We start from the raw sequence: 13,614 nt of genomic DNA, 5'->3' as shown, positions 1-13,614 counted from the left end.
CAGGGAGTCCATCACACTTAATGTTATTTCAATGAACAGTAGGAGAATTCACACCCACTCGCTGTTGCTTATTATCAGAGTCGGCAGTGGGTCTGGCACTAATTTGGGTAGGCTTGAAGCCAGTGCAACGTGAATCTGTCGTACCACCTCTTGGCAGTGCCTCTGGGCAGCTGGGCCTGCGCATTTGCACTAAAGAGCCTGCTGTGGGGCCACAGACTAATGGTGCAATGGCTCCAGGAGGGAAAATGTGGCAGAAAGCAAGCAATGAAAGGAAGCATCTTTACCTACCGGGTGGCTCTCTCCACCCAACTATATTGTTCCAGCTGGAGGAATGGCCTTGCCAGCCCAGCCTGAGGACGCTGCTGCTCCCACCAACATAATCAGATTCCAAGGAGTAGAAATAAGTAATAAATTGAGGATCAGATTTTAAATCTCCGGAGCACCTAAATCCTTCAGGCTCAGCTTTCCTCCTGAGGCACTCAGGGTTCAGCATGCTGTTCCTTGCTTGAGACCCAACCACTGAACCGTAGAGAAGTAGAGCTGGAAGGGAACTTGAGAGATCGTCTAGTCCACCCCCCCCGCCTGAGGCAGGATCATCCCTACCCAAACCACCCCATACGTGTCTGCCGTCTAGCCTCTTAGCAAAACTACGCAGTCAACCCTGACATAACAACAGACAAAACATTTTCATCTGTCACAAGTAAAGCAGGGGGACCATAGTGACCAATGTCCTGCTGATGCAAAGGTTGTTAAAATAGGTTCAAGAGATCCAAGGAAAAGGGACACCCTCCCCCCCACAGTCCATACTCATGTGATCATGGGGTGAAATTCTTTCTTGACTCCAATTGATCTGAATCTGAGTGGAGGGCAAGACCCTCTAGTCAGGAGCCTGTGGGTTTGAGTCCCAGCACAGCCCAATCATGATCCCCAGCCTTGGCTACAACCAACACTCCCCGCTTCTGAGGAAGTCTTAATAGAGACACTAACGCACGTAGCAGCAAGAGGGGGAAAAATTCCTTCCGGCCCTATGCAACAACTAGCAAAGTGAAAAAGCAAACACATAGGCATAGCTATACCTATATCATCCCTAACTACTGCCTGTCCAACCTCTTCTTGAACCCCTCTGTAGATGGAAGTCCACAACTTCCCTGGCAATCTATTCTACTGCCTCTCTGTTCAAACACCGACGAACTTTGTTTCCCGATACCCGGTCTAAATTTACTATGCTGCCACGTCAAGCCATTGGCCCATGCCCTACACTCTACAGCAAGAGAGAAAAGGTATTTCCTTTCATCTTTATGGACGCCGTTCAGGTATTTGAAGACTGCTATCATGTCCCCTCTTAAGCACCTTTTCCCATAACCAGATCCATGCAGCTGGCCTCTTGCAACCATTGCGCCACATGAATGTCAAAGCGCACTTGGCTGGGCAAGGACTGAGAGGACTGCCAGCCAGCTAGCCCCACACTGGAGCACCCTCGTGCCCCAGCCAGCCCCTCTGCAGCATGCTGAGCCAGGTCAGAGCAGTTCCGGGCTAGCAGGTTGATCCTCAACATGCTGCAGTCCTGGGCACATGTGTAAACGCGGCACCTGGGAGCAATAAACTCCAGCATGATAAGCGCTGGAGTTTATTGCTGCACATTAATATGCATGTTTAGACGCACCCAGTATGTATTTCTACTCATGAAAGCATTGGGTGGGGAGTAGAAATCACAGCCTATTAAGGCTACATGCTTTGAATGGCTGATTTCAATATGACCGCTCTGATGGCATCCCAAGCATTGTACAACAAGGGAGCTGCATGACAGGGGTTGAGAAAACTGGGGAGTCCAGGACTGAACTAACAGTTAGCAACAAGATGTGTTGGCAGAACGACTCGTAGTGGTAGCTGAGTCGGTGTTTGCCGCTCAGCACGTCATTTAAGCCGTTCCTTTTCTTTACCAGAAAGTGTCGGGATTCCCCCGAGGGAACAGCCCTAAAAAATTCAACAAAGGAGTCTGTCCGGTCTGGAGAATGATTATAGGAAGCTCACTTTCTCTAGAAACTGTCTACGAGCCAGACCCTCAGCTAATATGAATCAGCAAGTCCCCTTGACATCAGTGGACCTACCCTGACTTACATCAAAGGAGGAGGTGGTGCAGCAAGTGCTTGCAGTAATTCTTCCTAGGATGTCCACAGTGCCCTAAGGCCTTAATCGGTGGGAATGCTTATGGGGCTTTCCCCGAAGGGTCACCCATCAGCAACCTGGGCAAATATGTTTGGGTTTTATTTAGTGGGCCCTAGGATTAAACTGAACTAGGAACAGCTAGAGCTTACAGCTAAAATGCCTTAGCTTCAGCTAACGGCCAGTGTTCCCAGAAAAGGCTGATGCTAGCGCACGCAGGCTGCAGAGAGCTCCAAGCAGGTTCCAGCTCGCAGGGAAGTCACAGGATGAACAAAGTGACCTAGTTGGGTAGGGACAGACGGGGTGGGGGGGTGATCTGCAGGGAAGCAGTGCCCGAACAGCACAGGGTGAGATTTATGAGCTCAGCACGGAAAGCCAGCCGGCTCCCTTGCAGCCCCTGGGATATCAGTAGATTTTCTCTGCCCTGGCTGCAGCACCTGACCCTTTGCACCCTTCTCTGGTTCCTAGTCCTTATGTCCACACAGGATAGAGGGTTTGTTTCCTCGAGCGGTGCCTGCCGGTGAGGTGAGGTTGTAGTCCATCCCTTTCCCCACGGTGTCTCGTGGCCACTCAGGTTTATGTGCCTGATTTCAGCCACACGGCTATAAGCCTATTGGCTTTCCTGGAGTCGGTCCTGATTTATCCTGGTGTCTGTTGGTCCTTGACGAGGGAACAGTCCCAAAGCTGCTGTTTCAGACACTGCCCCTTGAATCCCTCCCCGCTGCCCAGCTGCATCTGGCTTGGCGTCTTCCTGCCCATGGGGCTGGCAGAGCCCTGGCTTAGCTGCCATGAGCGGTATCATACAGTGCGGTTCCTCCTGCTGTTTCTGTGGGGGAAGGAAACTCTGCCTGGTGCCAAGTTGGGAAGGGGTTTGCCTGCTGGCAAATTTTGAGTCCAAGGGAGCAAGTGAGCAACCCTTTTCCTAAGAGCTGCTTGTGATCCTCACACCTAGGGCATTACATTACTTCCGAACTGTATAAAGCAAGTCTGAGAAGGACGTGATCGGCCTACAAGAGGTGCCGACCAAGGCAGGGATGAGTGGCAAAACAGCAGCGGCCTGATTTGCTCCAGTCTGCATCCTATCTTCTCTCCATAGCCGGTCATTAGAAAAGGGACAGGGTAATTCGAGTCCGGCCATGTTTTCCCCACGACGGGGAATTACTGAAGGAAGCACTTCCTGCATGCTGCGCCCGCTCTGCCCAGGCTCCCGGCTCTGTTGGGCTGTCGGACAGAAGGCACCACTTTCAAAGCCAACCCATATTTTGAGCAAAAGGGGAAAAAAATAAAAGGAAGAGATGATTTTTAGTACGAAATGCCAAGAGGAGGCTCTTGACTCCGTCTCTCTCTGTCTCCCTGACACAGCTGCAAAAATACTAAATAGTTTTGCAAAGAATCGAAAGGTGGTGGTTGGGAGTGATGCTTGAAAATTCTGGTCTTCTCTCCTGTTGGAAATATACCTTGCCTCGTCCAAGGTGCCCGGGACAAGCACAGCACATTTTGGAAGCGCATCAGCTCATACCGAGTGCTCCAGAGAACGGGCTCAGTAAAAGCTGCAACTGGAGTTAGTAAGGGCAGGTACTGTGAAAGCAACTTGTGTCTCTTAGCACCATCGGCAAGTACAGGCCTGAGCCCAAATGCACCCTAGCATTGTCTTATGGCACTCTCAAGCCCTTCACCAGCTCTGCCAGGGCCTCCCTGTCCTATTCCACTTCATTGCAACCTGCCCAATGGCCGGATGCTGCATGGCTTGGTAGGGAAACCAGATAAGAAAGCTAAGGAAACCCACTGTGCTTGGTGCTGCATGCACTCATGGCGAAAGACTGCTTCTGCCCTAGGAAACATGCTCTTCATCTCATTTTGTCTTATGCAAGAAGCCTCACGTCACATACGTTTTGAACCTCATCAGTGATTCAGCACTAGAGCATGGTGCCCACACATAGCACATCAGTCATGCCCTGGTACAAAGGAAACATTTGTATGAGCCATAGTTAAATACTCTTTGGGGGGTGGGGAAGATCTTTTTTAGTTTATTTAATTCCTAAGAGCATCTGGCTTTTCCTACTAATGAGCAACTAATATTGCAATTGAAGTGTTGCTAATTGGAAACTTATCTTCCGGTCTCCCTTGTCCTCTTATGAGCTGGCTGAATCCTTGGGGATTCAGGGTTGAGTCTTACAAGGCACGGAGTGCCCTCAATCCCCACTGAAGCCCAAAAACATTTGGGGCCCCTTGGTTTGTAATGAATTCATGCTTTGCTAATAACAGACAGCTTACCCAACAAGCTATGTGCAACAGCAGGGAGCTGGGACTGGAGCTTCTCAATCGTCCGGCGCTGAACTCGCTGGCTTCTTTCTAACCTTTGAACTAAAGCTCTGGCTGTAAGATATCACAGCAGACAATCCCTTTCCTCTCCATGACAAAATGCTTGCGTTGGTCCCCTACATCCTGACAGCTGTTCCAGCCACTTGGTGACAGAAAAACTCCTAGCAATGAACATCTCGTGAGGACGTTGCTGGTGGGAGATGGTTCAGGAAGATTTTGCGTGGGATGTGTTGACTGGCAGTTACACCCACCACCTTTCTGGGGAGTGCCCCTTCCTCACTAAGACGCCAAATGACTGACCTTCTTCATGGAATAAGGGTGAAGGGGATCTCACATCCCCAACACCAGTTATTTTGGGGCCTGGGAACTGCATGCATCTGACAGCTGATGCCGAGGTGGGTGACAGCTGAAATGCCGAGCATAGTTTTCACTTCAGATCTGAAAGGCCTTTTTCACTTGTCTATTTATGAATCAATAAAGCAGGATCTGCCAACGTGGAAAAAACACCCCCCCAAAAAGAGAGTTCAAAGGGTCTGGCGGCTTATCCCTGGCTGCCATCAGTACTGCTCCTCCAGGACATCACTGTGGGGTGCTCTGGCTCTGGGCAGTGTTTAGGAAGCAACAGCGTGTTTTGCATTTGTGCAACGCACAGAAGTTGCCGTAATGACCTGTAGCCAGTCATTATAACAAAGGAAAAGTGCAAGTGGTTCAGAGCTGGATTCCCAAGCTGGAAGTCCTTTGAAGAGACAAAGTTCCCTGAAGGGCTTCAAGATTTTTTTTTCTTCTCGGGCTCAGTGGAAATGCCGTAAGAACCATCTTCCTTGTGATACTGTGACCTTTCTAATACAGCTTTTTGGGAGTAGCCAGGCCTTGATGCATCTGATGACAGGTTACATCCAGCCCTCTACTCGACTTGGGAAGCGAAGCCCAAGTGACTTGACTCATCTAGCTAGTATAAAATGGTGCTTTGGGAAGCACTGCAGTATTTCCCAACCCTCATCTCTATGACTAAATCCCTAGTGATGGGGGAAGCCATTTCCCGGTTGTTAATGACCAGCTGATGGTGCGAAGGACCCTCAAGCCAGCCCATCTAATAGTGCCAGGCAACCCCTGCATTGTTAGTGCATTGAATTAACCCTGCGATGCAGCATTGTTAGTGCAGTGAATTAACCCTGCGAAGATACCGAGGAGAAAGCATCTTTGCATGTAAACTGAAAAGTTAAAAGTTAAGCCACAGGTTGCCATAGAGACATGGTTCGGCAATCTCTCTTTTATTTTTGTCCTCCCCTCCCAAGCAATGGGAGAGCATCTGGGAACTGACTGGGAAACCAGGCCACCCAGGTCCTGTTGGGAAGGGAGCCTCTGACACACGCGACCCTGGGTGCCAGGCAGACTTTCGGGGCATCAGACCTGAAGCTGGCGCTCCCTGTGTGCCCTGACTGCCAGTTAATTCTAGGTAGCAAATGTATGTAGATAAGCTGGCACAGCCATGCCTCGCTTGGATGTGCCCCAGAATACATCTGAAGTTGAAAGCAATCCTGGGACCAGATACCATACTGATTGATGCATGATAGAGAGGAAAGGAAAGAGGGGAGGGAGAGGAAGAGAGGAGGAAGGAGACAGAGAGAGAAGTAGGAGGGAAAGAGAGAGAGAGAGAGAGAGAGGAGGAAAGCGGAGAGAGCAGATCAAGCTCATGGCTGAGAAGCCAGCTCCTCCAAAACCCCCGCTTCCTCACCGCAAGGCAGGAGAGAGCCTGGCGCCTGGGCACAGCTCTGGCCTGAGCATCCTGCACAGCTGAAACCCCTGCAGCAGAGGCTGGCATGTAAGATAGGGGCTCACTGTGAGAGACCTCCCCCAGCTGAACCATGCCGTGTCCGTGATTGAGCTCCTTCATCAGCTTTCGGATGAGCAGATATGTACCGTCCCCTTGAAATTTCAGCTCCCTTTGCTGGGCTGCTTTCTTCAGCCGCACCCTCCACTTAGCTCAGCTACTAAAGCACTACTCAGCAGAAGCACTTGCACTCTTTCTACCCCTTCCTCGTGCCACCTTTGCAGGCAGGAGAAGTAGCTGGGTGGATCCCTGAAGCATATCCACTTTTGACCTGCTTTGACCCCCTTCCCTGTTCCTGGCTCTGCTGAGAAACGGTCATCGGCTTCCACTGCACAAACATCCCTGACCCCTGAGACTAGCAAACGCAGTCCTTTGGTGCGTTCCCTACCGGCCATCCCTGCCTCAAGTCTTACAGCTAGGAAGTGACCAAGCCCCAACCCCCCGGGCAGGACCACAAACCTTCACCAACTCTTTCCACTTCAGGCAGGCTTCACTTTTACAATGCAAGGACTCAGGTTTCACTCCCACTAGTCATTCCTTGCTGGAGTTTACCAGCCAAGGTGCGTGCAGGTAATGGTAGCCCACTGATGAGCCTGCATTACAGGTTTCCCTGTGGGCTAAATGTCAAGCTCTAGGGCCTTGGACCCTTATTTCCATGCTGGAGGTCACCCCGTTCATCTCTGCTGTCAGCTGAGAAGGTGTCCGTCATATAACACCCCTCCATCAGTTATCCTTTGGGTTTGAACCCAGGATTGGCACAGACCCTGGCTGCCTGAGCTCAGGGATTAACTCCATTACCAGCCGACAGTTGCAGAAAGTTAAACGCTAGTGGACTCGAGCCACAAAGTGGTGTGTAAGACATACTTTGTGAGTGTGCTACACATAGGCCCTCAAAACCCAAGCTGCCAGCTCACGGCGGCTTGCACTCCCCTGTCCTGACAGGTTTCGATTCATTCACAATTAAGACACTAAGCAAACCTTACCTATCCACAGCCCCCCCATATTCTGTTTCTGGAAGGAGTGACTTGGACGTGGGTATCTACATTTCAACCGATGCCCTGCGTAATTACTGATGTCCTTTCTGAGCTCAAGTTTGACCCCTCTGAAGAATGATTTGTGCCCTCAAATCTCACAGTACGGTCCACCATCCCAAAGTTAGCGTATAAAAAAGCTGCTGCTTCTACCTACGGCTTTTCTAGTAAAAGCATAGTTGCAGCACCTAAACTTCACATGCAGAATTAAGCAAAGCCATATTTCTATGGTCGCTATCCCTTCTGCCCTGCTCTTGTCTGTGCTATCAATTATACCTGCTACAATTAAAGTAATTTTCAAGGCTCTCCTTACACTCGGCCAAACAGGAGTCCACTGTAGCTGAATTAACAGCAAAGGCAACAGCTCTAGCTGGGCTGAAATAAAGGAGCGATCTGCAAAAGGGAGCCAGACTCACTCTTCCACGTGAATGCAAAAGCTTTGCTGTGTTGCTAGTCTCTCTTTCCCCGCCACCCAAATTCCCCTCGTGTTCTCAAGTGTGCACTACATTTGCTCATTCCTGCTCTAGTCAACCAGATGCAGCAGCAGCTATGGAAAAAATAAGACAATACCACAGCAGACACAATTCTCTCTCTTTTTTTATCTCCCCCCTCCCCCCCTTGCTTTTCAAACTCTACCCATTGTGAAATCCACCCCTTTAATTTGTGGCTGCCAAAGAAGGCCATTGTATAACACGAGAAACGTACATCAAACTCGCAAGGAATAGTCAATTAACCTTTAAACGAGATCACTTCTAACTGGTTTGCAGATATATTGTGTAATGGCTTTAAAAAACTGCATAGGCACACTTACACCTCATACAGGCACGTCCACTGGTACAGTAGCTGCCTCTGCTGCGGCAACCGCTGATGTCTTGTTAAATGTCATTTAAAGATCTAAATGTTCCTTGCAATTTTCATGCTGAATTAGAACCTATGACATGCTTTTCTTTGCTTATGCAATGTGGCAGACAGCCAAATGTCTCCCTCTCGCATCTGGGAAACCTCAATAAAGTCCTCTTAGAAAATTCCATTGATGGTGAAAGGCCTGGTATTATTACAGAATGGCACGTTAAAATGAGCTCGTTGGAGGCTTTTGCTCTTACAACAGGAGGCAGACAAGTGTGCAGCTGCAGGCTCCCTCACACCTGGCCAGAGCCAAGGCTGGGAGCTGGCGACGCATTTATTTACCTCCCCAAAGCAAAAGGCTCAGGGCAAGGGCTGTGCGCCATAAACACTGAACAATAACGTTTTTTAAAGAACGGGCCGATGTATATTTGCGCTGCTGCCCTCTATTGGGTGGTTTGAGATTATCATGGGCTACTATCGAGGCTAGCAGAGATGGCACGTGTCCATGACTCTGCGAGAAGCCTCATTGTCCCCAAGAAGTTCCAGGTGGACTTTCACAACAACCCCGAGGACCTTTCCAACAGCGCGCACCCATCCCTGAAGTCCCTAGGTGTTACAATACAACAGCTGCAGCTCAAATGATGCTAGGAGAAGCATCCTGAGACAACACCCCGAACTCGCTAAGATCCCAGCCGCTGTTAATCGAGTCCCAGTGCCACCCCTCTCTGCAGATCCTGTCCACACCCCAGCCCTGGTCGCTTCTTAACAATCTGCATCTCTGGCGAACCTGGACCGCCTAGGCAGCCATTAGCCTACACTTTAAATGCTTTCCTGGGGTCCTGGCTATTGCTGCAGTGTTAATGCCATTCACAGAGGGGCTTTCTTCTTGTCTGGATGTCTCAAAAAGCATTCACTCAAGGAAAACCATAAAGACGAGCTGGAGAACAGCAAAGGCAACACTGGACAGTCAATAAATTAAGTAGCCGGTGACTTTTAAGGCCTCCCAGCCAGTTAGCTGGGGCAAGCACAACAGAGGAGAAAGAAATACTGAGACGTGCAGGAAAGTCAACAAGGTGGGGGGCAGTGGGAAGCACCAACCTGCTTTCCCACCAGTGTCAGCCAGACCGTGGCAGCCCTCGAGGCCTCAGAGACTTGGCCCGGGCCAGCCCCAAGAAGCCAGCACCTCACTCTGTTACCCCAGATTCCCCCCTCCAAGCCCAAGCCCACATTGTCTGTTTATCAGAGTCAAGCTCCCCATCCTTCGTTACCATTTTAGATCACCGCCGTTACCTTCCACCATTTCTACAGTGCCGTGAAAAGGAAACAAGAGGGAAGGGAATACTGGACCAGGGAAACTGCTGGCAACAATATCTGCCGGTCTTGTATACTAAATAACTCCTCCTCATTCCGTCCCGCAGAGCGCCCATTACTGTCTTGAACTTCATATCCTGCAAAATTGCCACGTCCAACCTCTCATTACAAAGTTTAGTACTTATTACTGTAGAATGCTGAGGTCATTTTTCTTTTCCTTCTTTTAGCCCTAAATTTAGTACTGGTCTCTCTCCACAAAGATACGGGGCAGGGATCTGTGCTGTATGGCCAGAGACAGAGCTTGCATGGTTATCGTATCAGGGAAGATTGGGATCTTGACTGTTTTGTAGGTATCACACTGAGCTCCTGCCTGTCTTTGCAAGCAAGTATAATACAAGCCTTCGACTGCTACAGAAATGCCGTCTCTTATCTGTCACAGCACCCAACACAAGGGTCCCCCTTTCTCACCCAGATCCTCAACAATCAGCATGAATAGTAAAATGTTAATAGTAAGAATTGGTATCCTACTGCAGGGGCTGGACAACCTGCAGCTTGCATCTGCCTGTCTGTGGATCCAGAAGAATAATGCTAGGGAAAGCTGGCACACCATCTTGTCACTGGGAGGCAGCAGCAGAAAAGTGGAAAAGTGGAGGGATGAATGACTGGAGATGCACCCCCTGTTTCTAAATAATTGCAAACCCCCCAGGCCAGCTCACTGCCACCAGCCCAGCTCTCAGGTGGGTTTATTTTTCATTACCTGGAGAGCCCTGCTGCATGTAGGTGCAGGGTGATCTCCCGGTGTGGACATCTGTGTAACTGGAGCACAGCCAAGGGTCAGCTTGGCCCACTTGCTTGCTCACAAGAAAAGTAAGGGCCCTCAAAGGGAAGGCGGAAGCTAGCCACTGAGGGTCAATTAGTTTGTAGATGCCTTGGGCCCAGCCCCTCGCACAGTCACTTCTTTCCCACTTTATTGGGGTTACTGACACAGCACGGGGCTCCTTTTAGTGTCTTGCATGGGGCAGAAACAGGATCCTACAGTGTCTAATTGTCAGGGTCCACACAACCCTTGGTTACACGGGTGGTATCCTACAGCTTTCTGCTTTCTGAGAGGAGCAGCCCGGGGCCTCCCCAGTTCTGCCAGTTCTGGCTCTCCTGGTACCCTCCCCACCCACCCACCCACCCATCCATCCATCCATCCATGCCCTTCCCTAGCTGTTTCCCACCATGCTCATGATCATAGTGTCCAAAGACACAGACCTTTCACTCCCTTCTCCCTTGAGATATTCCAGTGGGTCAATGAGCAGGAGATATCTGGCACTGAGCATCCACTGAAGACTGGTCTATAACTATAACTTGCTTTTCTAGGACCGCACTTCTATGCCATGGAGCGACTTTGCTACCTTGCCCGAGCTGTTGCTTATGCCTCCCCTGCATGGGCTGGGGTGCAGCCCAGTGTCACTCAGTCTCGCTTCATCTCCTTCTTCACAATGCTCCTGACTTCTTGACCGTCCACATGACACTGATATCCCCCACCATCTTGACTTTCTTTGAGTCAAAGAGCCACATTTTGCTCCATTTTAAGCTCCACTGTTGCAGGAACTGCACCATATACTACCCATATACTATGTGTCAGTTGTCTAGCTCAAGCCACACGATTCGGATGGATGTGGACTTCTGTTGTCAGAGCTGGTCTGAAAGTCATGGATCCAGCTCATCAGTAATGTTGCAGAGCGAATTTTAGCATAATGGCATACACCGATCAACTAAGATGTGTTCCCTCCTGTTCCCAGCGTCTCTGGCTCCCGCCTTGCTGACCAGCATGCAAATGAAGAAGAAATATCCCTCCCTACCATATCAGGCCCCTTCTCCCTCTCCTTCTTCTGCTTCTAAAGAAACCAAATAAATCTCACCTATGATGCTGAGTGGCTTCTGCTCAAAGTCAAAGAAGCCAGACGGGGGGACTTCTTGTTGGCTGCAACCCCCGAACAGAAAGCCTGGGCTGGAGCACCCCAAACCCACTTGGCTGTGCTTGGCGGGGGACTGGCTTTCTTAATTCCCCTTTTTCCTGCCAAAAGCTGGTGTTTGTTTGCCTCCCACCACTCTCCTGCCAGTGAAGAATGACTAAGGTGGTGGGTGGAAACGTACTGAGTTAAGCCCGATTTAGCGGCGCTGAGTGGAGGGTGTCAAGCAGGGAACTGGGTGTGCTGCAGACACAGCTGGGTCCCTTGAACAGCTAATGAGCTGACAAGGATGTGGAGCGCAGCAGAGTGCATGTGTACAGCTGAGATGTGAGAGGCTGAGGGAACCAGTGGGAAGCTGAGCGTGCATTTGGGAGTGTGGCTGACACTGTGGGTGCGAGACAAAAGGCTGGGTTTTGGGCGCCGGCCCTGTGTGTGTGCGCACACTTTTGCACCTGAAATTTGGCACCCGCATCTGACTGCACCCATGACGGTGCGCTCACGATTCATTCCGCCACGGATCCGGCCTCTGCAATTCACCGCATCGTTGACGAAGGGCATCCAGGAGTAAGCCCACCCCGGTTTGCGGAAGGGCATCTACAAACAGGCAGAACACTTAAAGGCAGGGTCTGCATTAGACATGAGACCCTGAATGTGCACGCGAGGCTTTGTGCAAGGCTGAGCGTGACTGCGCGCACGCAGGTAGGAAGGGACGTGATCGCAAGGATGCACGTGAGGCTGAATCGAAGCTGTGTTAAGATGAGCCTGGCAGGCTCTCTTCCTTTGGCATTTATTCAGAGCATAAGATTGCATCGGTGTCTGGAGTGATGGCATCAGGCATTCAGATAGCGCGGCCTCATTAAAACTTGCATTCCAGGTGGTGCACTCTGCAGATATCACACCTGCTCCTACTTCTACTCGCAACATCACCCAGCAAGAAAAACAACTTCCCTGGCTGTAGCTGAACAATATTGGACTTAACTAAACACACGCTTGCTTATAGAGAGGGAATCAGGCCTTGTTCTCTCACCTAGAGCGAGCTGGGTGCCCGTAGCCTGAGGTCACAGCGGCAGCGAGTTCAGCGAGCTCAGTCTAGTCCTTGGCCACTCGTACCCATGGAAAGGAAAAACACACTGTGTCTCGGTGGGCAGCCTCTGGGTGAGAGGGATCCGGGTCTGAAAGCAGCAGGACCGAGAGACACCGGCGGAGCTGCGAGGGGGCTCAGCACCACAGCAAGTGCTGCATTTAAAGGGCTGCTGGAGGCAAAGGCCAGGGGCTACTGCAGGCTGGGAGCCCGGGGCTGGCATAGCAGGAGGTGCCGTCTGCCAGAGGGAGGCTGGATGAGCTATGCACACAGGAATCTTATACAGAGCTTACCCGCGCTCTGCCGGCCCCACTCCGATGCTGCCATTCACATCAAACATTTACTGAACCTGTCCAAACATTTCCGGCGGAGAGACGCTCTACAGACCGCAAGCTCCGACTGGGCGCAGAAATACCAAGGATGCTGCACATCACAAACCTACTAACCAGCTTCACAAGGGAGAAAACTACCCGTGCGCAGGGGCATCCAATCTGCTAGAGGTCAAAGAGAGCCAGGATCTGGACCCTGTTTTGCAGTGACCAGCTGTCACGGCAGCTGGAGGTGATAGCACCACTCGCTCTCAGCTTGCCTCTGTCGTGATATACTGATTTCAAACCCTTGAAAGAATTTTTATACATGAAATTACAGGAATCGAGGTGAAAAAGTCATCTCACCCCCGTCCTTTCCAGCCTTGCCATGCAAAATCCGCTTAAACCTTACAGATAACAGTCCCCCTAAAACTTACAGATCACAGACACTCCAACATGTCTGTGCACCCACACGCCAATACCAATCGCACACACATGCACACACCAGCACACATAATCGCAGCATGCCAGCAGGGGCAAATGTGCAGACGCACACAAACACTCCCACACATATATGCAGTTTTATAAACACACACATGCATACATGCACACACAAAAAACACTGAAGTAGCAACAATAACACCTGCCTGCACAAACACACAACCCAGGCACAAAGAAATACCAAAATAGTAACAATAACACTTAGTTGCACGCACACACCCGCACAAATAGCAAGATAATAGTAACAAGATAAACACGC

The 13,614-nt window shown here is 50.5% G+C and overlaps 1 protein-coding gene across 5 annotated transcripts in view; it reads right to left on the bottom strand.

The window, feature by feature from the left end:
- LZTS1 (leucine zipper tumor suppressor 1) overlaps positions 1-13,614 on the bottom strand; it is a 36,425-nt gene that overhangs the window by 19,365 nt on the left and 3,446 nt on the right. The gene's annotated exons all lie outside the window — the stretch shown is intronic.

Source organism: Crocodylus siamensis, chromosome 6, assembly GCF_052110815.1.
Source record: "Crocodylus siamensis isolate JL-2025a chromosome 6, ASM5211081v1, whole genome shotgun sequence".
NCBI lineage: Eukaryota > Metazoa > Chordata > Crocodylia > Crocodylidae > Crocodylus > Crocodylus siamensis.
This window is presented reverse-complemented; position numbering and strand designations above follow the sequence as displayed.